Source organism: Melozone crissalis, unplaced genomic scaffold (genome assembly GCF_028551555.1).
Source record: "Melozone crissalis strain CALT ecotype California unplaced genomic scaffold, PUWL_Pcris_2 ptg000019l_1, whole genome shotgun sequence".
Taxonomy (NCBI): domain Eukaryota; kingdom Metazoa; phylum Chordata; class Aves; order Passeriformes; family Passerellidae; genus Melozone; species Melozone crissalis.
Window position 1 is genome coordinate 25,799,659 of NW_026535797.1, and position 24,287 is coordinate 25,823,945.

The 24,287-nt window shown below is 38.7% G+C and overlaps 1 protein-coding gene across 2 annotated transcripts in view; it reads left to right on the forward strand.

The window, feature by feature from the left end:
• NRG3 (neuregulin 3) overlaps positions 1 to 24,287 on the forward strand; it is a 455,224-nt gene that overhangs the window by 205,111 nt on the left and 225,826 nt on the right. The window lies entirely within an intron of this gene.

Below are 24,287 nucleotides of genomic sequence, written 5' to 3' on the forward strand. Positions count from 1 at the left end.
TTTTGGTGCAAGAAGGCTGAGCATGGAGTACCTTCTCCTCCCTGACACAGCTTTTCCTGCCTGCTTGGATGTGTAAGAACACACTAAGGCTCTAAGAAGGAAGGCTTTGATGTGTTTCAGCTATTTTCATTAATAAAATATTACTATGCAGATATTCTGTTCTCTTCCTGTCTGCTGTCTAACTGTAGGGTGTAACCTTGAAGGGTAAGTCACCTATTCCAAATTAAAATCCCCTTCTTTGAGCTCAAAGTGATTTCTCCTGTAGCCTCAGTGAGTGCTAACCCTGTCCCCCAGGTGTGCTCAATGTGTGATAATTTGTAGTGAGGATCTGACACAGCTGTGGCCAGCCCAGCCCAGTTGAAGCTGTTGATGACCTTAATTAACTTTGTTCCCTGGCCCTGGGGCAGGGCCTGGAGATTAAGAACACCTGAGGGCAGGGTAGGTGTGGGGCAGTTGCTGCCTTGTCTCTGAAGGAAGAGTGCCATGGGGAGTTTTGGCTTTTCTTTAGGAAAAGTTAAAAGTTTTATGACTATGGATGACTCCAAGTCCTGACCCTAGGGAAAGGCTGAGGATGGACGATGTGATCTGGGTGCTTTCAGCCTCAGAGAGGTGATTTCAAGGTACCTGTGAGATTCCTGATGGGCTTGGAGCTGCTGTGGCAGCCCTGGCTCCATTGCAATGTGAGGAGGAAAGAAGAGCAGTGTGTGGATCCTGCTGTAAGTAAGTGCTATTTTGTGTTGTGGTATTGTGATTTATTCTCTTCTTACGGCTTTGCTCATGCAGTGACCCACAGACTGCGTTTTATGATGCTTTATTTGTCCTTCAGTCTTCTTTCCTTGTGAATCTTTTATGCTGAAATGAGGTCCGAATGAATTGTTGGAATGGCAGTAGATGTTCATTCTTTGTATGTAACGTGGTAAATATGGTCCTGAGCTGGGAGGGGTACAGAGATGGCATCAGGAAAAAGCAAGGATGTGGTGCAAGCCATGTAGCCCAGTGCCTTTTAAGAGCTGTAGATTGTTCCAGAAGCAAACTGTGCTCCCTGGCAGTGGAGCAGGGAGAAGACTCAGCGTGGGTTTGTGTGTGTGGTGCCTGAGCAGAGGAAAGTGCCACCTCTGGCTTTGCTGCCAAGGTTCCAGGTGGAACCAAGACTGATGGCTGTGTTCTGCCCCTGTACCCTGTGCTCTGGCTCTGTGAGCAGGGGCAGAGAAGCTGTTAACATGTCAGACACGGCTGGGGGATACTGCAGAGCTGCTGCAGGCCTGCTTTTGGTGGCATGCTAGGAAAATATGGGATCTGGTGTGTCCTGCTGGGTGCTGGTGTAGAGGGCTGGTTGTAACTTGTGTAATATCAGCTAAATGTGGCTCATGAGATCACCAAGACTGAATTATTCTTACGATGGTGGCGAAATATTGATGTTTGTAAAATATAGAAACCTGTGGGTGTTGGTATTTATAAAACTTAGTAAACTGCTAGGAAAACATTTTAATCTCTTCATTGTGTTGAATTCTTCATAAATATTAAAATATTACCATAGTACCCCTTTTCAAGGTATCTAAAATAGTGAAGAAGTTTTCTGTACAGAGCCTGGAATCTCTGTGTGGTGTTGGTGAAACTTTAACTTTCATGAACCAGAGTCTTCCACCTCTGGGACTCTTCTGTGGCTTCTGCCCAGTTTGTGCTTCAGTTTAAGCTTGATCAGTGCATGGAGAGGTGTTGCACCACTGCTGCCATATCTACTCAGCATTTGTGGCATCCCTAGTGGCTGTGGATAAAGCTGTGCCCTTCCTGCTTCAGCACAACTCTGTAACGTGTTTGTAATGCAGCATCACATAATTCACAGTAAGAGGAAACTCTTGTATGTGGATCAGGGATACAACGTTGTGCATGCATACCTGGGAAAGCAAATGGAAATGTGTGGATCAAGCTTGCAAGCTAAGGGCTAGCTTTTAATCTATATGCACCCCTCAGCTAAAGTACTTGGAATGGAGTAATCCTGGGAAATAGATTTGTTTTATTTTGAGCTGCAGCTTTTTCTGAATTTAAAGAATGTCCATTTCTACACAAAGTGCTGTGTAACAGGGATAAAATCATATCTTCAGTGGAACTGAATGCTAGAGAAAAGCTATCCTTTGTTCAAACAAAGTAAGGTTCCAATGTTAGAGAGAAAAGAGAATGCTTTTACCTTTTCCTGTAAGAAGTTTGTGCCCTTCCATTTTTCTTCTCAAGGTAGCTTCTTCAGATGTGAAAAATTTTTCAGGTATGCATTTAATCCTGAGCAGAACAAATTGCCTATGCTTGTAGAGAAAAATATGAGGCTCAGCAAGTTATTTGGTCTTGCTCATTTTTCTTCATCATCAGAGTGTGAATTTAAAATTTATTTTGCTTAGCTGAGAATTAAAATCTGGAAAAATGTTTGTAGTACAAGTTTCACTCTACATGATTCAAGATTTTCTGTGCTTTGAATACTCTGCTATAAAAATATGTGTGCTTTGAGGGATGAAGTAGAAAAATTGATGAATAGTTTTATAAATATTCTTTTTAAGGTATTTTTGAAAACATGTTTATGTTAAAGCTTCTAATGAAAAGCTACTGAAATGTCTGATGCTCTCATTTTGTGAAAGTAGGTTTGCCGAACTGAATTTCTCTGTCCTCTCTTTTTGCTTTCCTGCTCTGTGCAGCCCTCTTTATTCCTCTGATAGTTGAGAAGTCAGGGGAAATGAGTAATTGGAAAAGCTTTAGAGGATCAAACTGGCAAACTAAGAGAAGGTTTTGATGTGAGGTACAACCTTCAGCAAGGGTAGTTACAGCAGAGTAATCCTGGGAAGCACTTGGAGAAAAACATTTCAGAATTGCAATTCCTTCTGTGCTTGTTTCGTTTGAGGTTGGCTAAATTAAAATACTGCTGGGAATAAATTATGGAGCCTCTCCTACCAGCAAAAGCCTTTGTAAGATCTGCTTTTATTATCTGCAGTGACAGAAACTGATTGGTGTTTGTCTCCTTTTCCTAGGATTCAGAGTTTACATAAGAAAATCAGTTTACAATGATTTATCCTTCTCCACTCTCCCTTATTTGAACTGGTGGTTTGAACACTAGCTGGTTTTGGGGAGGTTTTTGGGGATCAAGCAGCCACAGAGAGCATCAATAAAAAGCACAAATTTTATCTGAAGTTTGGAGTTTTTCAAACAGTATGAGCTTATGAAATTCAAACCCAGATAAAACTTCATCTTTCTTGTGTTTATGAGTATTTAAAATTGGTTAACACCACAGCATATATTTAAGTAATATGAAAACATAAAATCCCTCCTAGAGAGCAAAGATAACATCCTAATGAATGTCTAATGTCCTGGGTAGTGTTCAGCATATCACCATAATTATTAAACAGACAGAAACGATGCTTTAAGAACCCATCATGTGTGCCCCATGCTTGACAAGATCTCACAGGCCTGTCTTGTAAGTGCTAATTAAAATGATACTGCAATAAAGAGAAACATTGCAATAAAGAGAGGTGATTCAGTGCTAGCAAGTACCTGTTAGTGTTACTTCTTGTTTATGATGGAGAGATTTTCTCATGATCTGAAGCAGTGTCTGTGCTGTGGAGCACAGCCTGGAGGAGCTGTACAGGTGTTTGGGCACCACGAGGAACAGCTCACTTGTACTCACATGTGCTTTTCCTGAAATGGGGTATGATTTACCTGGAGCCCAGAGGTGTTTTCTGACCAAGCTGGTGCATGTCAGCACTGACACAGGCTGAAATCTGAGGTGCTGACTGTGTGATATGAACTGTGTTCTCTAGCACTCAGCCTGTGCTGGCTCAGGTCAGGCTGCCTTTAAGTTGGTTTTCTCTGGTAAGCAGAGAACGAGTGAACTGCCTGTGTGACAGGTTAGACACCAGTGAAAAAGGTCATCCAGCTTTCTTGCATTATTTAAAAGAAAAAACAGACCTACACTGGTAAATGTCACTGAAAAGCACCATCGCTTTTGTGGAGCTGTCAGCGCTAAATAAATAGAACAAATCAGTTTCTTTGTTTAAAATTAATTTTTCATTAAAATAGTTTGGAAGTTGACCCATGCTGCTGAAAGTTATATACATGCTCTCTGTACCTTCAACTAGAGCTGAGCTGGTTTTGCCACACGTCTTTCTGAGCTTCATACATGTGCCTATGATTTCCTCTTAAAAATAATCCTTCTTCCATTTATTTAAGTGGACATAAAAGTGCCCCAAAGATCTTAGGAGAATATCTAATATATATGTATATTTGACATATGTGGTTGGAAATGGCCTGTTACAAGGGACTGTAGAAGATGGAGGAGCTTTTTATTCCTGACACTAAAGAAGGAAGACAGATACAGTGCTGGGTGAAATAAGTGGGTGGTCTCTACATTTTTACATTTTGTAAATACACAGTTAAGATTATGAGAGTAACAGAATGTATGAAAGTTAGTATTCCCAGTTCAAAACATTTTTCTTAAATAACAGAGTGTTGTGTTTTACTAATAAACTTATGGACTGGCTATTCCATTAGCTACCAAGGTGCATAGTTAGGAAAACCTATGGAAACATGAGGAATGTAGAAGAATCTTCCATGTCTTGCTCACCACTAGTTGGGTGATGTTAAGTGATCACATGTAATAGGTTAAACATCACCCACAGTGATAGTAAATTTAAATGAATGCCATAAACAGGGTTTCTGTGCCACAAATAGTGAAGCTAAAAATATGGTGGCACTTCAGTCACAAAAACATCAAAATCAAAATGCAAGAAGATGCATCTTGAATCAAGGAAATAATCAAGCAGTGGCACCAAATGTGTGCTTTGGGATCTGGTTTGATTTTAGTGCTGAGAGTTCTGCCTTTCTACTTCTGAAATGAAAGTTCTTGTGCAATCTCTCCAACAATACCAGCTGTGCTGTTCAGTTATTTCTGCTGCTGACAATTTTTTTTCCCCAGGTATTATTCCCAATAATCTGTCCCAAGAGAACAGGTGAGCAGTAGAGAACTTCTATTGCTCATAGAAGTATCCCAGTAATTTTCAGGGGATAAAGGCCAACTAAAACAAATAAGAATTTTTATTCAATATATTCAGAAATTAGCTTAGTAAATATGCTAGATCTTCTTGTAGCAGCCATTGTCATTGATTTAATAAACCAAAGACCAATCTCTTTTCCAGTAGTAAGTGGGGGGGTAACATTTCTGCTTGTAGATTCTTTATCCTGTGAGCAGTAATGATTGTATACTTACCATAGATGGTGGGTTTTGTTTGGTTTTCTTCTAAAGGGTTTAGTGGTTTAAAGTATTGCTTTTCTTTATAGAAAGCTATACATTATAGATACATCGTACTTCTCCACTGAAAAATTATGCTTCTAAGAGATATGTACGCCTGGATTCTTGTTTTAGTTTCATAGCTCTGTCCTCATTTTGAATATCACAGCTATTTATTACATTTATTGTTTTTCCACAAATACTAATTTTTAAAGACCAGTTCTATATTTAAAACACTTGTATAAAAATTATAGCAGTATTTTGCATGTAAGCAGTGCAAACAATTTGTCAGTAAATCCAAATGAAAGCTGAAATATTGGCTTCTTCAGCTGTGAAATGGGTTTGCATGCCAAGGTTTTGGTAGTGGGTGGGCTTGAGAGGTGGCATTCCCCTGCAGAGGATCAGGGATGAAGTCAGGCCTGGAAAGAAGAGGGATGGGATAAAAGGTGCTTTTAAGATTTGTTCTTAATTCTCATTATCCTACTCTGACTGGAGTGGTTACAAATTAAACCCACCCAAGTTTCCATTGCTAGTTAAGAAAAGCACAGCACGACAATCAATGGTTCTTGACAAACCTGACAGTTGTCTTTTTCCAACAGATTGTATCATTCAATGTGCATAGAAAGGGAACACCTTAATCGATTATCTTTAGCTACAAATTTGTAATAGCTTTTTAGCTAACTGGGAGAGAGAGGGAGACAAGACAAGGTTGTGAATGAATTGTGGAAAGATAGTCTGGCATAAAGTCTGACTGCCTCATACTGTAGTGAGTGGACTGGAATCAAACACAAAAGGATTAAGTATCTCTGGGCAATGCTTCATTTGTAGTTTGCTTTCCATAGGAGACTTGACGAGCCAAGGAAGCTGAGAATGGTATTTACTGTGTGGAATGGAAGTGCTGGTATTTTTAGGCAAAATCCCAATAAAGTATTATTTTTTCCACCTAAAACATATGGCTTATGTGGCAGGCTACTGCTATAGCTGTTTCCATGCTGTATCCATTGCCCATTTTTACACATCCTTTTGTGAGGCAGGGGTTCTGCTAAAGGAATGAACTACTGACAAGCAAAACTTTAATGAGACATGCTTAAATTTTTAGGCTGTCATGCAGAGAAAGTAGCCAGTATAAATCCTCTGTATTTGCTTGCTTTTTCTTTGCTGTACAGCTTCTGATACCTTGTTCTCTGCTGTGCATGGTGGCACTCACCTCTTTCCAGTATAATGGCTGAGTAGGTGTAGAATGTGCAGCAGTGCACATCAAAGAGCATTTTCTGTAAAGCAGTGTAATAAAATATTTACAAGATTTGATGTAATGAGCTAGGCAATTATGTGTGAATTGTACAGTCTTCAGCTGGTTAGAATAGGCAGCCTGCATGCATTTACAGAATCTCTTTCAGCACAGTTTCCAAACCATGTTTTATGGAGCAAGAATATTGTTACTTTCTCTGTGAGGTTTCATTCCATCACGTAACAATGAAGCACAGAAATATTTACAGCTGAGATTTGGCAAAAAGAAGGTTAAGAATTCTTTTAAGACATATAAATGAGCTTCTATAAAGATGTGTGCATTTTGAACCTGGTCAGAGATGCAAGAACAAGCTTTAATATTGGAAAGTTTGGGCGATTCAGGTATCTTCCACCTTTCTTTCAGTGCTTTTGGTGTGAAACTGCAGGAACCTCTCACCTTTCCTGCTTAGCTGACCATCTTCTGGGAAGCCTGTTATTTAAAGCTTTTTGTTTTTCATCTTCAGTGCTTGTATTGTAAATGTGTGCAAGTACCAGCAAGAGCAGTGTTTATTGTCCTGTGAACTGGCCAGTTTTCTAAGGTCAGGATAAGGATTTCTGTTCACAGATGTGACAAACCTGATTCTGTTCTAGTAAATTATTCCATTTATTAGGCAAAGGGTGCAATCTGGACCAACCCATGATAATCTGCTTCCTATTTTGTGTTGGAAAAGGAGAGAACATTTGGTTTCATTCTGTATGTCTTGAGAGAATGGTCTAACAGTGCAAAAACCAATTAACTAGTTCTGCTGCAAATTTATTTTTGGCTATGCAATAATACTGCATCCATTCATTTCAAAGTATTTTTCTGAACAAAGACCATAAATGTTAGAACTGAGACTGCTGGTTCTGCTATGGAGTTCTAATGTAAAATTGTCCAAATACTTTAATGTCCAAACTGCTCAGTTCCAAAAGAAAATGGATTCATCTTTCATCAGTCTTTGTCTGAATTGCTTTTAGTCTAACAGTGTAATCTTCTCAATGCAGACAGTAAAATGCTTTGATCTTCCTGTTAGCCACTTGGCATTGCATTCTGAAGTTACAATCAACTGCCTCATTTGAAGAAATGATTGGAGCCACTGAATTCCTTTTGTGCAGGGGAATTTTACATGAATGACTAGTCTGAATTTTCTTTGACTGTTTTGGATTGTGTAGAAGGGATGCCTGTGCAAGTATGTTTATTAAGAATTTCCTGTCTAGCCTTATTTATAAATGAAAAAGGGAAAGGCCTATCTACAACTCCTATCAATCCAGTAACTTGAGATATGCTGTCATATTTTTCCACTGTTCTAGAATGATTGATTAATGGGCAATTAGTATTAATCTTAACTGGAGTTTGATCCCTTTGACTGTTAGAATTACCTCTGCTCATTCATGTCTTTCTCTTCTGTGGCCTCACTTAATGGGCAGGAAGCTGTGAAGCTCATGTCTGTGGGAATGTGTATTAGGGAGATACTGGCCTTAATTTCTACTTTTCAAATGCTTATTTGTAGTGCAGTCTGATCAGCTCAAAACTTGAGTGTCTTTGATTTGCAATGTATGCATTTACAATTAAAAAATGGGGAGCAGGGGCTGATGACAGACTGCTCTTGCATAATCATTTACTTGAAAAAAGGTAAATATGTCTGTGAAACCATAGAAATTGGATCTAATGACATATCCTACTGGCCAATTTGAAATCCCCAGTATGCTTGAAAGAGTTGGTGAATCCTCAAAAGATAATGAGAAGTGTTTATAGAAATTTACTCCAGCTTTGATCCATGCTCTGGAAGAACTGCGCACACCTCCAAGAAAATGTATTCATTTCTTTTGAAGTCTCGTTGATTTTTAAATGAGAACCTGGAAAGTGGTGGAGAAGCAAAATTTACTCTTCATAAAAGCAAGGAACGACTAAATAGTGTTACTAACTTTAGACAATGAGGCTGAAGGCTGGAGGGAGTTTGCTTTGTACTGCCTGTGGTTTTTTTGTCTCACACAATCTTGTGTCTGTAATGTATGCAAAGCATTTGCAGTAATAAGCAGATTCTTAAACCGCAGAGAGGGGCAAGAAATTGTAAGTGTAATGACAAGATTTGCAGAATAGTCAAGTGATTTATGGACCCTACTGGTTTCTAAGGCTTTTTGTAGTAAAGCAGAAAATAGGCAATAGCCTTTAGGCATCATTAACTTTGACTTGTTTTCATATATGCTACAAACAGATAAACGGATTTTTTTTTAATTTTACAGTAGGAGCCATGGCACATCTATTTCTCCCTACACTCAATAAAAATGTGAATATAATGAAAACTATTGTTAAAAAAAGTTAAATTGTTCTGGAATGGAGAATGCACTATGTGCTGTGAATTGCTGAGTCTAATGGAAGCCCTTCAGTATTTTATTTTAGTTTGTTTTAAAATCATTACAGAGTTTCTATGTACAAACAATATTTAAAAATCCATCAAATTCTGGTTTGTCCTTCTATAGGTTAACAGTTTACGTGTTGGTACAAAGCATCCATGAAAAACAAGGTCATTTATCAGGTTGGCATAGGCTAGATATTCCTACTTAAATGCTGTCCTAAGAAGTACATGGGAAAGCAGTGACACTTGCTTTTGGCCATTGGCAAAAATCTTGTGTTTTTCTGCCATGTGCTGTGGTTGCTGGAGGCAGCAAGCAGTGTAGTCAGTCACTGGATTACAGACTATTAACTGACTGAGTTCATTCATCATCTTGTCTCTAGTCCATTGAGTGAAACTTAGCTCAAGTTTCACTCCTTTTGGTCATTATTTTTTCTACATAATAAGGTATAACCTTTCATTCAAAGTGTGTCATAAAGAAATCAAGTAGACACAACAGTACCTCAGGACTGATACATATTGCACAAATCGAGCTGTAAAAGTGCTGATGCAAAGTTTTTGATGGCTAATATTGATATTGCCATGCATGGTTTTTAATAGTTGTGTCATTGAAAGCATTAATTGAATTACAACCTGGTAATGCTTGTGAGATTTGACTGCTTATTTGTCAGTCTGCCTTAGTAGGCAGGGTGTGTTTTGTTTGATATGTTGTGTGGAGCTTTTGCAAATCTTTGTGCATAGCTGCACTGCGGGCCTGTCTCATGTTTGGTGTGTTCTAAATATTTCCCTCTGGCCCAGTGCAGAGGGGCAGCAAATCTGCCAGCACATGCAAAGCAGTGAGACATCCACCCCATTCAGCTCTTAACACACCTGTCCTGACGAGGGGAGGTTCAGGACTTTTCCTTGGGATGAATGTGTTTTTAACAGTGCATTGGCATCTCAGCTGAAAGTGGCGTTCTCATACAATCAACAGTGCTGCTAATTGCTGTGACTTCAGACAAGCACAGAAAAACATGTCAGTTTGTCATCATTATGTTCTGAGATAATTTTTGTCAGTATAAATTTTTCCTATTCAACTCTACTATGATGTTGTCCACGTGTTTTTGCAGATTTCTTTTCTCTTTGCTAAATGCAACCAAATGTTACCTTATTTAAAATCTTGCAATTCCCCATTGTGATCATCTTTCTCATAATTTTTGATCTGCATTTATGAGAGAAGGTACACGAAATGGATTCTGTCATTTTCTCTTATTGGACTATGCCATCTTAGATCACATAAAGCTCTTTCTTGGCCAGAGTGAAGCCAAGCTCTCTGAAATTATCTCAAAAGATAAAATTGAATGCTTTTCTGAGTTAGTGTCTTGGAAGTCTGACTTGGAGAATAATAAGGTACACTGTGGGGTTGTGGGGTTTTGTTTGTTTGTTTTGTTTGGTGGGGAAATGTGTTTTGTGTTGTTAAAATGCAGTGGCTAATGAGAACATCCTGAGCTCTGTCTGTGCTGCTGACAAGTGAGAGTGTAAACATAACCTGGCTCAGGTTCCAAGTACAGCTTGGCTAAACAGTTTCAGGCTCTCTATTGGGGCCAATTCCCACTCAGGTCATTGCTAAGAAACTTCGTGTCTGTAGCAAATTCCATTCTATTGCAATTCTCCTGCAGCTGCTGTGTTAGGAGCTGGAGATCTGCAAAGGTGACCTGGGCAAAATCCTGCCACCCTTTCTGGGTTCTCCTGAAACTTAGATGTTCTTAATGCTTTCTGGGCTGCAATTTTTGTTTTGCCTGACAAATCAGGTGTCTTAGAACCACAGCATATTATCTTTATGGAGTTTTAATCAAATAAGCAAAAATTTTGCCAATATGAATGAGTAATGAGAGAATGCTTGCAAAGAATAAGAATCTCTGTCTGGGACAAAGCTAAGAAAGCATATTTAAAAAACCTCCAGGTCTGTGTGTCTGAAGGTTGTGGGGAAGGACAGGGTAATTTGTAGGCATGGCAAACTGAATGTCCTAGCATTTCCACTGTAAGGATTTGGTGCCATGAGGATGTGGGTGCACCACTGGAAAGATTCTGTTTCCAAGGGGTTTTATTTACTCTTCCAAAACCCATGCATTTATTAACATACTTTGTTAGAACAAATAAGCAAATATTATTTTAACAGTGAGCAGAACCTGCCATGCAAAATAAGTGTGAATACTTCGCTGCTGGAAAGATAATTCTCCAATTAGCCTCCAGCCATTCAGTGATTGAACATTTGTGGATGCAAATAATTTTTAGATTATTTAAGTCACTTAAAAATAAAATAAAGGATTCCTGTGGAGCTGGTAGAACTCATTTATAGCTGGGGTGTTTCTGACTCCAGATCACATCTGGCAGGAGGGAAATGTATTCATTCTCCTTATTATCCTGCAATGTGTGCCAGACTGATGAAAGAAACACATGCAGAGGTAATTCTTTTCAGCATTTCAATGTGCATGTTTTATTGGAAGAAGAGAGTGATAGAGGAAGGGATCAGGGAAATAATTTATACAATGTCCTCTTACATTTTCCATTCCTCTTTCCCTCAGAGCCTCTACAGAAGTGGCAATATCTGTCATTTGGGTCTCCCTTGCATAGTGACCATGCCTTTTAGATCAGGAATTGTGCTCCTTTGTCTCCCTCTCATGGAGAACCACCTCTCAAATCCCATGGCTTGCTCAAGCAGTAGGAGCTTCTTCTTTAACTTTGAAGTTTGGGATTACTTTTTGCAAAATCTGCTCTGGCCTGACTCCTGAGTTAGTGTTTAGTAGCTTATAGAACGATGAAACTTTCCTGTAGCTTAGTATTTGCTTTACAACACAAAGTGTTAAGGTTCTTGGCAGCCTAGGTCTAAAGTGGCTGTTAAATTAAATGCAACTTGAATTTCAGATATTTGTCAGTGGACTGGCCAGTGGGGTCACGTTGCCTCCTGTTGGCAGTCCCATTTCAGGTTAGAACCAGCCTGTGTGTCAGTCCTGGGCACAGCCAGCCAAAATCCTGATTGCCTGAGCAGCCCCAGGAGGATAAGGTGGCTGGTGTAGGATGGTGAGTGTGTTCTGGCTGTGGATTACCCTGTGCTGGGTTAGATGGGACAGGGCTGAGGAGGAAGGTTAAAGCAAAGAGTGCTCAATGTCATTGTGTCCCAATCTGTGCAACTGGGATGGAGTTTTCAGCCAGAGCTGCTTGTTTGCCTCAAGAGGGGGTGTGTGCAGAGAAAAATCACCTCAGCCACAGGAGTGGAGTGGCAGAACTCACAACAGGATGTGTCTGAAAGTGAGAGATCCTGTTAAATGGCCTTGGGCACCTCCACTCCAAGTCCAAAGGGAATGTCAGAGGGCAGAGCTTGAGCAATGGCCATGGTCGTCCCAGAAGGTGCTGTGTGTAGGCACGGGCACTTCTGCATCCACTGGATTTCCTTGGGGTTTTTCCCAACAGAACACCCTAATGGACCAAGGGACTTTTTTAGTGCTCAATACAGTTTAAGCCTGGAATTATATACAGTTTAGTTGGGAAGAACATTCCAGCCAATCCTTATGCATTCCTCTTCAGTGTCCATGTCATCCCCCACCTGTATGTCAGACTTGATGAGTAGAGCTGTTCCCTTGTATTTTTATGGTGAAGGATGTCTTACCCTACAGCTTTGCTGATAACTTCTTTGTGCTCACTTTGAGGGCTTGTAACTTAGGTACTCAATTTTCAAAATATTCCATGATCATTGTCTCTCTGCTGTTACTACCAAGCAGAAGTGATTATGCCTGTCCTAAAAGCTGGCAAAGGCAGGTGTTGCTCAATGATGAATGGTGTTACTGTAAGACGGCTTCTAACCAAATGCACCTTTTCTGATAAAAAAAATTTCCCCCTGCTGTACTGCTCAGAGTCCTAATTGCTTTTATATTATAAAACATTAGAAAAAAATTTGATGTAGTAAAACTAGATATAGCCTTATTAAATTAGAAGACTTGAACATTCATTGTAATTATATTGAAATTGTTTTCATGATCTTAAAACAACCGTGTATGGGATTGAGAGATGGATGTTTGCAATATTAGATAATGGCAATATTAGATCAAAGCTGTTTGTGTCTTTCAATTACCCTGTGCAGTATTGCTGAATTTTCAATTACCTTAGTAGCATGTCAGAGTTGAGTGTGCTGCCTCCTCAGTGCACCACCTGCTCCTGTAGTTTCATGTCATCTGCAGTGCAGGAGAGATCAGCTGCTCAGAGGGAGTAGAACTGACATTGCTTAACTGAGGAAGAATCAATTTCCAGTTGTGTTGTAGTTTTCAGGAAAGGCAGCCTGTAAAACCATCAATCCTGTTTCCTGGCAGGTTCAGATACAGTTATTTGCTCCTACCTAGTTATGAAGTGTACAGAGCTCCTTCTCCTAGTGTCACACTCTGGTTTTACTTCATTAATTTGCAGGATCGTGTTTATCTTCTCAAGTGAGGGAAGGAACATGCTCACCTTGGCTTTCTTGCACAACAAGGCATATTGTTCTGGTGCAAAGTTAATACCTTAAAATTTCTTCATTATGTTTTGCTTTAGTAAAGATTTCTTGTTTCTCTGTGTGCTGTCCTCAGCTAATGGAGTGAAAAGTCTCCATTTTCTTCAGGTCTTTTTTTTCTTAAGCTTTCTGCCAGAAATGTCAATATGTTCTAGCTTTCATTCACTATAATGAATGATATAATAAATATGGCTGCAAGCAAAAGGAATCCATTTTCATCCAGACCACCTTTATTTTAATCTTACCATGGTGTGTATCCTAAGGACTGTAGCTAGATGAAAGTTTTGTGTTACATGCTTCATGAAAGCAGCATAAAGTACTTTAAGTCTCTAAACTCTGCAGTACATATGAGGCAAAGGGTTTTCTCTGGCCCCGTGTATGTTCTCTGTGAGAAACCTCTAAGCTGCTTCCAGGTGCTATTTGACTTCTTTTTAGATATGCTTGTTTTGATTCTCTTAAAATCTATTAAGAAAAAGAGCTGGAGGAAATTTTCAGGGGTGATTTGCTCTTCGTAATGTCCCCATGGGAACTCATTTCAGCAGTGGTTTTATTTTATTTAGTGACAATCAAATATAACCTTTATTTCCAGAATTATGAAAATCCTGATCTATAAAACCTCAAGTCTTTGTACAAAGGTGCCTTCAAGACTAAGTGACCTCTCCATTCTGTCTTGTAATGGGAGTAGCTTCTACCCTTGATCTCATCACATAAGTGAGACTTCCAGAATAATTTCCGCTGAAGAGGGGTTGTAATAGTAAAGGTTGTTTGTTTTTACACTTTTTTGTTCCTTAAATTGTGTTGGTTCTGGGTCCATTACTCCATATATGTCACCTGAACATTCTTCTGTGATCACTGTACAATAGATCAAGGCACTCTTGAATTTGTTGTGCTTAGATGTAATGGGTAAGGGTGGGAAATTATAAGTCTTGCAATGTATGAAGTAAGTCACACGTATTTCCCAGAAGTTTTTTCACATAAAATAGAAATATACTTAGTGGAGTTCAGTAATTTAGTCCTTCTTTGGAATCAGTGGCAACAATCATGAGGGAAACATTGCTAAAATTCTATTTGCACATACTTGTGAAATAGAGTGAAAAAGGATTAGAATTGAAACTGAGATCTCAGCACTAATGCATATGCTGACAAAAATTGTAGAAAATCATGCAGGAAATAATTAGGTTTGAGTTTAGGCTCCTACTAGAGCTGATTAAAAATAAACCAATTCATTTGGCACGATCCATTGATTCCTTGCTTCTTTTTGAATCAATAAAATTTCACACTCTAAATATAGTAAGAAACACTGTTGAAATGACACCTTTCTGCTAACACAAGTGATTTGGTGTCTGTATGCATGTGCCCCCAGAGGTACACACACATCAATCTGTGTTTTCCTGTCATGGCAGAAATTCAGCCCAGCTCCGGGACTGGAGCGCGTCCCTGAGCTGCCTCACCTTCCTTTGAGGACACTTGCTGCGCTTTGGAGATTTTAGGATTAGTGCTGAGGTGACTCATCACCCTTTGTCAGTTTGGGGAAACTGAGCAGGATCAGTGTAGCTTCCCAAAGGTTCCCCTGGGAGCAGCTGATGCTACTTTGAAGTCACTGAGACTGGGAATTAAAAGGTTCAGCAAAGCTTATAGGGCAGTTGGCTTTAGGAAATCCCTGATGTGAAATGTGTACAAGCTGCTGTTGCTGCTCTGAAAGGGGGAAATTGAACCTGTTGAAGCAGCATACCATGGCTGGATTGCCAGTGGTTTAAAATGTTTGTGAACGTGGACATTTTATGAATGTGCCTATTTCACAAAAAGTCATGTGACTCCTAACTTGTTAAACTCTCTTCTGAAAAGTTACTTGGAATTTTGATTTTTCTATATGTTAGTTTAGAAGACTTTTTATTAGCATTATGCATAATGTTATGAAATATTTATTGGTGTTGCTATTTCTATGTAGGCTTTTCAAAGAGACAAATGTTAAGACAAAATGCATTTTACTTTAGAAATGCTTGCTGTAAATCACATGTGAGTATAATACAGTTTTAGGGAATCATGGATCATCTGTATCCCAGTTAACGCATTCTGATGAGGTTCTTTGTGCTTATTACCCTATAAATATTACATTAGTTTGTTTTATTTTGCTCAGACGAGGGTATGCAGCAAAGGCAAGGTAACTTCTTTTGAAATGTATCAAGATTGGTATTGAAAGTAATCCAGATCACATGATAGATGTTGAAGGTAATCTAGATGGCATGAGCAAAAAAAAGGTGTTTTGAGTACCATCACATTTCTCTTGAGAGAATTCAGTGATGTAGAAGGTTTACAGATCTTTAACATGTCCTAAACAGGTCACATAATTTTTAGAATCTAACTCTGGGGTGGTGTCTACCAGGAAAATATTAGTAGGTGTGGAATGATTTGTAGATAGTTTTGAACTTCTCACCAATTTCTGGAACTCATATTTACACAAGATTCAAGGTTTGTGAAAAGCATTCAAGATGAAATTCTGGGGGTTTTTTGAGGACTTTTTTGCATGTATGGGAGCCTTTTTAAAGGAAAAAACAAAACAAGGTGTGGGAGATGGGCGGGGGAGAGGTGTATTGGGTTCAACCAGGGGAATCACAAAACACACCAAAAATCTATGCTTTGACAAGATTTGTTCCTTAATTTTCCAATTAAGGAGAAGTTGGAAAAGAAAAACAAAGGCAATCACATGAGCCAGATGTGATCATTTGAACCCCACTAGGTTTGTCTGAAGTTATTATGAACTGTCTCATTCTTATGTTTCCTTTAAGGATGTTCAAGTGAATTGTTTTGGCCTTTGAGAGAAAATTAGTTTTGGTTTTGACTGTAAATCATAAGATCTTTGCGTCCTCATGATTAATGAGATAAGCTGCTTGAATGACTGCTTAATTTAGTGATCTGAGATGTAGAGAACTGCTTTGAGAGCATTGGTAAGTAAATTTGTTCACAGTGTGAGAGGCATTTAAAATAACAGCAGTAGCTTGGGAAAGACTGCTCTCCACTTAAAGGATGTAACATTGCTAATAAAAGTCAGTGTGTGTGGAGAAACTAGAGCTGTTCTGTGTCACTCTGCTTAATTTAGAGCAGCCAGTTATAACTCAGGGTGATTGCCATTAAAAGCCAATTTTGCCATTGCAATCAGTGTTGATCGTCATATTTTATTGATTATGCAGTCTCTGAAGGCAGCAGGAAGGGAGGCCAGAAGGTTCTGCCATGCCATTTGAGAAGCTGTTTCCAGGCACAGGTCATTGGATGGTCTCAGTGGACTCTGATTTGCAGAGTGTTGGTTCTCTTGCCAGGTTGTGGGTTCACCCAGTAGCAAGGCTGAGCAGATCTCCAGAGGTGCAGATGGGGAACAGCACCATTGCTGCATTTTCATCTTGGCCCTCTTCTGCTTTTGAGCTCTGTACAGCTGGCTGGGTTAATTTATTACTTTCCCATCTTCTTTTTCTCTGGCTAAATTGCCCTTAGTAAAATATCCTTATATTCCACACATCCTTGGCAGTTGTGTGTTCATTTGAGTTTGAAAGTGATTGTTCAGGGCAGCCAGACAGGCCAGTTGTTTCACTGAGGTTGCTGTGTTTCTGCCCAGCCTCAGCAGAAATGTACATCTGTGCAGGATTGCAGGTCTCAGGAGCTCAACATGCTTCTATCATGGTCAACTTTTACCATTTCCTGACATGTTTTGGGAGCTTGTCCAGGGATGTTGGTTGCCTTGGCTCTGGATTCCTACACTTGGTTTCCAAATCTTATGCATGGTGTGATCAGTCTGGCAGGGTAAAGAAACAGATTTAATCACTGTGCTTGTATGAACCTCTATGAATTTTGTCTCTCTTCCAGAAGTTACATCAGTTGTGTATTGGTCAATGCTCAATATCAATAGGTTTATACTGGGTTTAATAAGACATCTAAGGAAAAATGCTGCAATTCCTTTGTTCCTTTTGCTTGGACAAACTTGCATTGAGCAGCTTGCAGCTTAATGTTGTTCAGTGAAGTCTATTCAAGCAGATTTTCTGCCTGTCCTGTTGACCCAACGAATGACTGATATTATACAGTATTTGTTATTATTTGGTTGTTTTATTCCTGGTTTATTACCTATGCAATAGTAGATGAATGCTCTCATAATATGCAGAGTGTAAATAAAAATAGCTAGCTCAAAATAGTGGTTTCATTTGAGTTACCTGGTTTTGGTAGTGTCATGTTTGACTCTGTCATAGAATTGCCAAAAAATTCTGGCAAGAAACAGGAAAGCAGTAAGTCTTTAAATATAACAGCCCAAATCCTGCAGTCCTGAGAACTTCCTCCACATATCTTACTGGTATTTGCCTCTTCTGCTTGTTCCCTCGTAAGTGGCTGTATCATCAGTTTTGTTTACATTTTAAAAATAAGTGAAATGCAGTCAGTTGTCTCACTTTTCCTAATGCCTCCTTTGAATGTGAATGTTGTCTAATGATGTGTTTCTACTCTTCTAAGAGCTAGGTGAGTTAATCTGAAAAATTCACCAGCAGCCCAAGCAGTGAGTGCTTGTAATTGCCCACCTGGTGTGCAAGATATGCCTTCATTTAATAGAAAACTTCAAAAGCTCACTGATTTTAATTAAAGTGTATGGAAGAATAAAAGTGAAATTGAAAAGGCAGAAGTGGAGGGAGGAAAAACCCAGAAGAAATACAGGGAACTGCCAGAAGTGTGGTATAGTCTTTCAGGAAAGCATTTTCAGGTGAGTTCTTGAGCATTAACACAGGACACACCTTGGCTGCAGAGCAGGAATACAAACAGCTGTGTCCTGGGTCAAACACACAGAGAGACAGGATCTAAAACAGGCTACCAGGCTGGAAGCATTTTGAACCAAACCCTGAAGGTTCTGGCTAGAGCTCAGACACAGAAGAATGATGTTAATTTGTACTGCAAATCTAAATCTTTGCGGTGTAGATACCTCTTTGGGTATCTTGTTCTGTGAGCTCTGGGGTCACTCTTCTGTGGTCACTTGGGCAAACTAAAGTTTGTTCACATGATTTCATTTCTGTATATATGTCCTAAAGAAGATTCATAAATGATATTGCATGTGATGACTTGCTGAAATGGACAGAAAAGGCTATTGTAAAATTTATTAAGTAGAAAGAATTAAGAATTGAAAGTTGTCATTCAGCATCTCAGTTTTCACTGTCACATGGAACTAAAGTTGTAGCAGTAAGAACTGCCAAGTCATCCAGTTTGTCTGTGAAATATTAATTTGAATGATGTGGAAATTTTCTGTGGTTTTAGTATGAATACTGAGATGTCAATTTGGCTCAAGTTCAAAACCCTATGATAGATGCCTTATTCAGCTTGTGTTTGAGAAGGAAAGCACAAAGGAGCAAAGAAAAAATGAAGTAACAGGATGTAAAATAGATAAACACCAAACTGAAGGAAAAAATTTATGAATAAATGAATAAAATTTTGATGTTTTTTGAAGGTAATGAACAGTAGTGTCAGGAGAAAACTGTCACTTAATATAGCAAAACACTAAATTCAAACACATGCATGTGGTTAAGTCTGTATTTAGACAATTAAATGCACTCTCTTGGTATGCTTCATATATGAAAGTCTGAGTCTAGCTCCCATTAAAATCATCAGTGAGGTGTGTCATGGGCTGCAGGTTGAGATGGTGCTATAGGCATGGCTTCTGCAGCTGCTGCAATGTTATTCATTAATGTTTGCACTGAAGGATGGAGTCAGACAATTTTTTAAAAACCATTTATAAGGTTGTAAATAATTATGCTTTCTTTTCATTGCACCAATTTATTATTTTTTGTTTTGATCTTGTTTGTCTATTTTAAACAATGATAATAACTAGTAGAATCTGGCCATGGATACTGTTTTCTTTTAGATGCAATGCCATAGGCATTAATATAATGGGATATTTTAAATTTGCATGCAGATCTTTACTTTTTTCTGTCCCTTAACAACTTGTAAAGAGTTCTTCATGTTGTTTGTTGTGATAGCAGTGATGATTTATCATGATCTTTCAACTTTTCTGCAGTACTGTGTAGTTGTGAATAGCTATGAAAGGATTTTATGTAATGATAGCAAATTTCCTCAATTGCTCTAAGACATGGAGCTGAATAATATGTGCTGAAATTGCTTTATTTACTGACAGTTTATGTTTGAGATTTGTGAGGAAAAAATTGAATGTCCCCTTGCCATAGATACGTAATTTTTAAAGGAGAATATTTCTTACGCAAAAGATTAGGACTTAGGCTTCAAAATTCTTTTTTATAAATTTCTTCTATATTGCTTCAAAGTTCTTTTTTAAACCACACAAGTATGTATATCTTTCGAAATGCAAATATATCAATTATTGGACTCCTTTACCGGGACAGAAGTGGTTGATGGCGGTATTTACTTGGGTATAGGCTACTCAGCCACGTTTATTTCTGTCCCTAGCTCTTGGTTTTGTTGCTGCTAATCCTCTGCTGAAAAACTGATAAATGTCATTGTGGGGAAAGCACTTTACCGTTTCTTTCCAGTTACACATGGTGAAGTCGTGACCTGAGGAAAGCTGAGTACCAACTAACTGAAAGAGCTGGTTTATTTAAAAAAAAAAATTACCTTCTCAAAGTCTGTTTCCTCAGTGTTCCATATAATTTTTAGCATGTCACAGCCCCAAGAACCACACAGAGAGGTCATTGCGTATCCCTAAAGGGAACAGCTGCCTTTGGATACAGCTCAGGTGTGGTTTAGCCTTGTTGGAGCTCATTACTGGCATGGCCATAGGCACAGATATCTTTCTCTCCAGCTGTAATGTATCCTTTTCATCATGTCGTTCAGTTTTGTAATTTTGTCCATTTTCTCTGAATTCAGTTTCCTTTTCTGCGGGGGATTTGATTTTGTTTTCCTCAGTCTTTGTAGTATATTATTATTTATTGGCATTGGTGAGACTCCCTTCTACTTTTTTCTCACTTGTGAAATTGGCATCTGGTTTGTTTTTCCTTGATGAGATGCTGGATTGAAGTTAGGTTTAAGTCATCTAGAGTTCTTACCTAACCCTTCATATTCTGTTCAACAATGTAATCGACTTTTTGTCTGATCACTTCTCTGCAGTGGTGAGGAAATTTATAGATAATGAGAAAACAGGAAGTCTGTGCCTTTCCATGGGTCTGCATGGCTTGAAGTAATAAATCATATAGCCTGAAAGATTTAATGTTTGGTTCTTGATGTGCCTGCAGTAGGGAACTCAAATATTCCTCCCAGATCCCTCACTGGGACTGAAGCTGTTCTATATTAGTCTGTAATTTTGCTATTCTATCAAGTCTTGTCTGATTTAATCTCCTTTCTCTGTTTTGACACAAAGTGCGTTTTGAAGGCTGCTCAGACAGTGTGTGAGGTGAAGCATTCTCAGTATTGTACACCATGGCTTGCCAGGAGCTGGATGTTACACCAAATTTCTGACTTTCCAAGGGGTTTATGCCTTCATAAAATGCAAGTTGTACAGTGAATTTCAGATGCTGATTTACTTGTCTTAATTGAGCACTAGGCTTTCTGCTGCGCATGTTTATCTAAAGATAATGTATTCATGTCAACTGTGTGGCAAATATTCAACTGGATACATATTCCTGAACTTGTACACAGACAGCACCATTTGTTATCAGCTGGCACTGAACCGAGTCCTGAGCTCGTCTTGTCTCTTGGTGTCAATGCAGGTGAGTGAATTCAAGTGATAAATAGTAATAAGTATAATAAAACAGAAACAGTGGTAACCTAACAGCACACTTGGTGTGTCAAACGGAGCATTTTTATGGCCAAACAAGCATTTAATTTTTGTAATAACAGATGATTTGAGAAGCTGGTTCTTCTTTAAAAGGAAGAGAGATGAGTAGATTTTTGACAAGCTGTATTTGATGTCTAGTTACAAAAGCCATGTTTTTCTTTGTTGCTATTACAGTGCCAACAGGAGGGAAGAGATTACTGTCTTTTGTTAGAGCTGGTTGCAAATTGTACTCCTGTTATGCTCAGAAAAAGCCATTCCTCTAGAGCCTTAATGCTTCATTAAATTATACTGGGTTTTGATGGGGAGGAAGGACAATGGAGAACACTTTTTAAAAAGCTTTAAAAGGTTGTGTTTCAACATTTATGAGAAGTTTGGGTGTTCTGTATTCAAAAAAGCAAAAAGTTACCATTGAATTGAAATGCTTATTAGGGACTTGCACTGGGGTTTTTGGGGTTTTTTTTGTGGATTTTTTTCCCCCCTTGAATATTGAGTTTTCTGGTTATCTTTAAGAAAGAGTTTTGATACTTCTCAAAAGGGACAGGGTAGGGAAAAAAGCTGACTTTCAAAGAGATCTGCAGAGTAATTTCTGTTAATTCACTTTATACAATATGATGTTAAGATAATAAGGTTGCAGATGAGGTGTCACATTCTCATTTGATGCAAACAAGCACTGCATCTCCAGGTTACAGATTCAGTCCAAGCCTGAAGCTTAGAAAATTGGATAAGTTTCCTGTTTTCTAAATTCTTTTTGATCTTGACCGTGGGCATATTTCTGCAGCAATAAATGATTATTTAGTTTGATTTTGTGAATTTGTATGCTGGGGTATTTTAGTTCTTGCTTCTGAGCCACTGGGTTTCAACTTTACTTCCCCTGTTAAACCTTGTGGAGGGGTGACACAGGTAGTTTTAAAATCTAGCTCAAAGCCAAATGGCATATTTGTGACAAAATCATGTCTCTGATCTTCTGATGTCATTTATGGGTATAAAGAAATCCTATTATTAGAGGAGAAATCTGCTATGGAAATCTGCTATGGAAGTGCTGCCTTCTGAATGATGCACAAGATAATGTAGCAGAATCTGTTTGTTTTCTTTTTAAAAAGTTTATGAATACAGCAAGCACTAGAAAAATAAGATTTATATACTGTAGGTTAAAATACTTACCTGTATTTCATTTTTTTAACGTGCTTCTTTTTATGTGGGCAGATTTTCCCCTGAATTTTCAGTTGGTGCAGAGATGGAGTATGTGCACAGCTCAGAACACCATTGAAAAGAAATACAGTAGAAATAGCTGATAAAATGGGCTTATAATAAAAAAAGCATAGCATTGTTCAAGGGAAGAAAAAGGTTATTCTTCTTCAGGGGAGCCCCATTGCTTTACTTTGCCTTTCCTGTCTCAGAGGAACATGTGGAGTGACAGACTAAGATGAGAATGAATGTGGTACCTGTGTTGTTTGAGACACCCATGCAGGCACAGCAGCCAAGCCTTTTTGCTATGGAAAAAGCACATTTCCTCTGTCAGCAAGGTTTCCAGTTGGCCTCAAAATTCCCACTCGAATGGAGGAGGTGGTGAGACTTGAAGGGTCGGGGAACAGACTTGCAAAAGCAGAAGGTCCTGTTGGCTGTTTAACAGCACAAGTCCCTGTTTGTAGCTCCTGTGACACACAGAGCTGTGTAAAGCCCTTCCCTCAGCTCAGGAGGGCAGAAACATCATCCACTCCTTTGAATTACTGACAGCATCCTTTACTGCAGTTTCTGCTGCTGCCTTGAGCCAGGGACAATGTTTGCAGTGTTCCTCTCCAGCTTTACCCTGCTCAGTTATGGGCAGGTGCTCCTGCAGCACTGGCAGCTCCAGCTCTCAGTCACCAGCACTTGTATGAGAACTTCATACTTTGAAAATAAAGCAGTAGGCAAGGTGTAAAATACAAAACATGTACACAGATACAAATAGTAGAAGTTAAAGGTAGATTAAAAGCTGACCTCACTGTTCTTGTCACTCTTTGTATGAGCTCACTTTCAGTATAAGAGAGAAGATTGTTGTAAAAAAAGACTTTTATTTTTTAATTACTATATTTTAAACTCAAGAGAGAGGTAACTGTTTTTGTGGCACAGAAAACAAATACATACAGACCAAGGTGCTAGGATAAGTAGTCCAAGGAGCATTAATCACCTAACATTTGTCATCCTTATTTCCCTTAACAGAGCAATTTTCTCTAAAGAGATCTATCTGATGATACTGTATCAGAGTAATTAATTATTTTTCATTTTTTAACTCCTACTTCTGTTTGGAGAGGGTGTTCTAGTCCTAGTAACCAAAGTAGTCAATATGATATAAGTGAAATGACTTGCAGATGGGTATGAGACTGATTGGAAAAACACTGCAGCATAGTTATTAATTTGGTATCAAAATTAAATTAGTACTAAGATTAGAAATCTAACCAGGCCCCAATATTATTTGTTGCATCTAATAGCAGGGCTGGATGATGTGCTGTACAAGACAGGACTGCAATTAAAAGGGGCACAGACAAGGGGCACATTTCCACAGGGAAATGGTTGGAGAGAAATGAAGTACAGTTGAATCAGGGACAAATATCAAGTTGTGTGTCTGTCTTCAGATAGAGATGGGAGAGAAACGAGCTGGGCAACAGCTGTGTGGGAGCCCAGAACTTCAGAGTGGTAGCAACACCACAATAATGTGTCTGAAGAAATCTAGACAAAAATTTGTCAAAAATAACTTGAGCATTGTTCAGTTTCTTGGGGGAAAAGTGTGTTTATTGTCCTCTGGTGCTTCTTTCCAGGTCCTGTTCTTATGAATGTCTGACTGAAATACTTTCAGCTTACAATTACTTGTGAATACACTACAGCACTGTGGGCAAGCCTACAGAAGAGATGGAAATATATATTCCTAATTATGTTTTAACACCTATTACATTGCTGGAACAATGGGAAGATTTGCAATTTATTAATATTAGTAGATTGTTGGGATTTTTTGTAGTTGTTAGCATGTACTTGAAAATAAAAAAGTAATCACTTGAACAGGATGAAGATATATATTTCCTACCTTTACTGAGATTGTTCTAATCAAATATTTGAACATTGTATTGAGACCCAGGTTTGCATATTTCA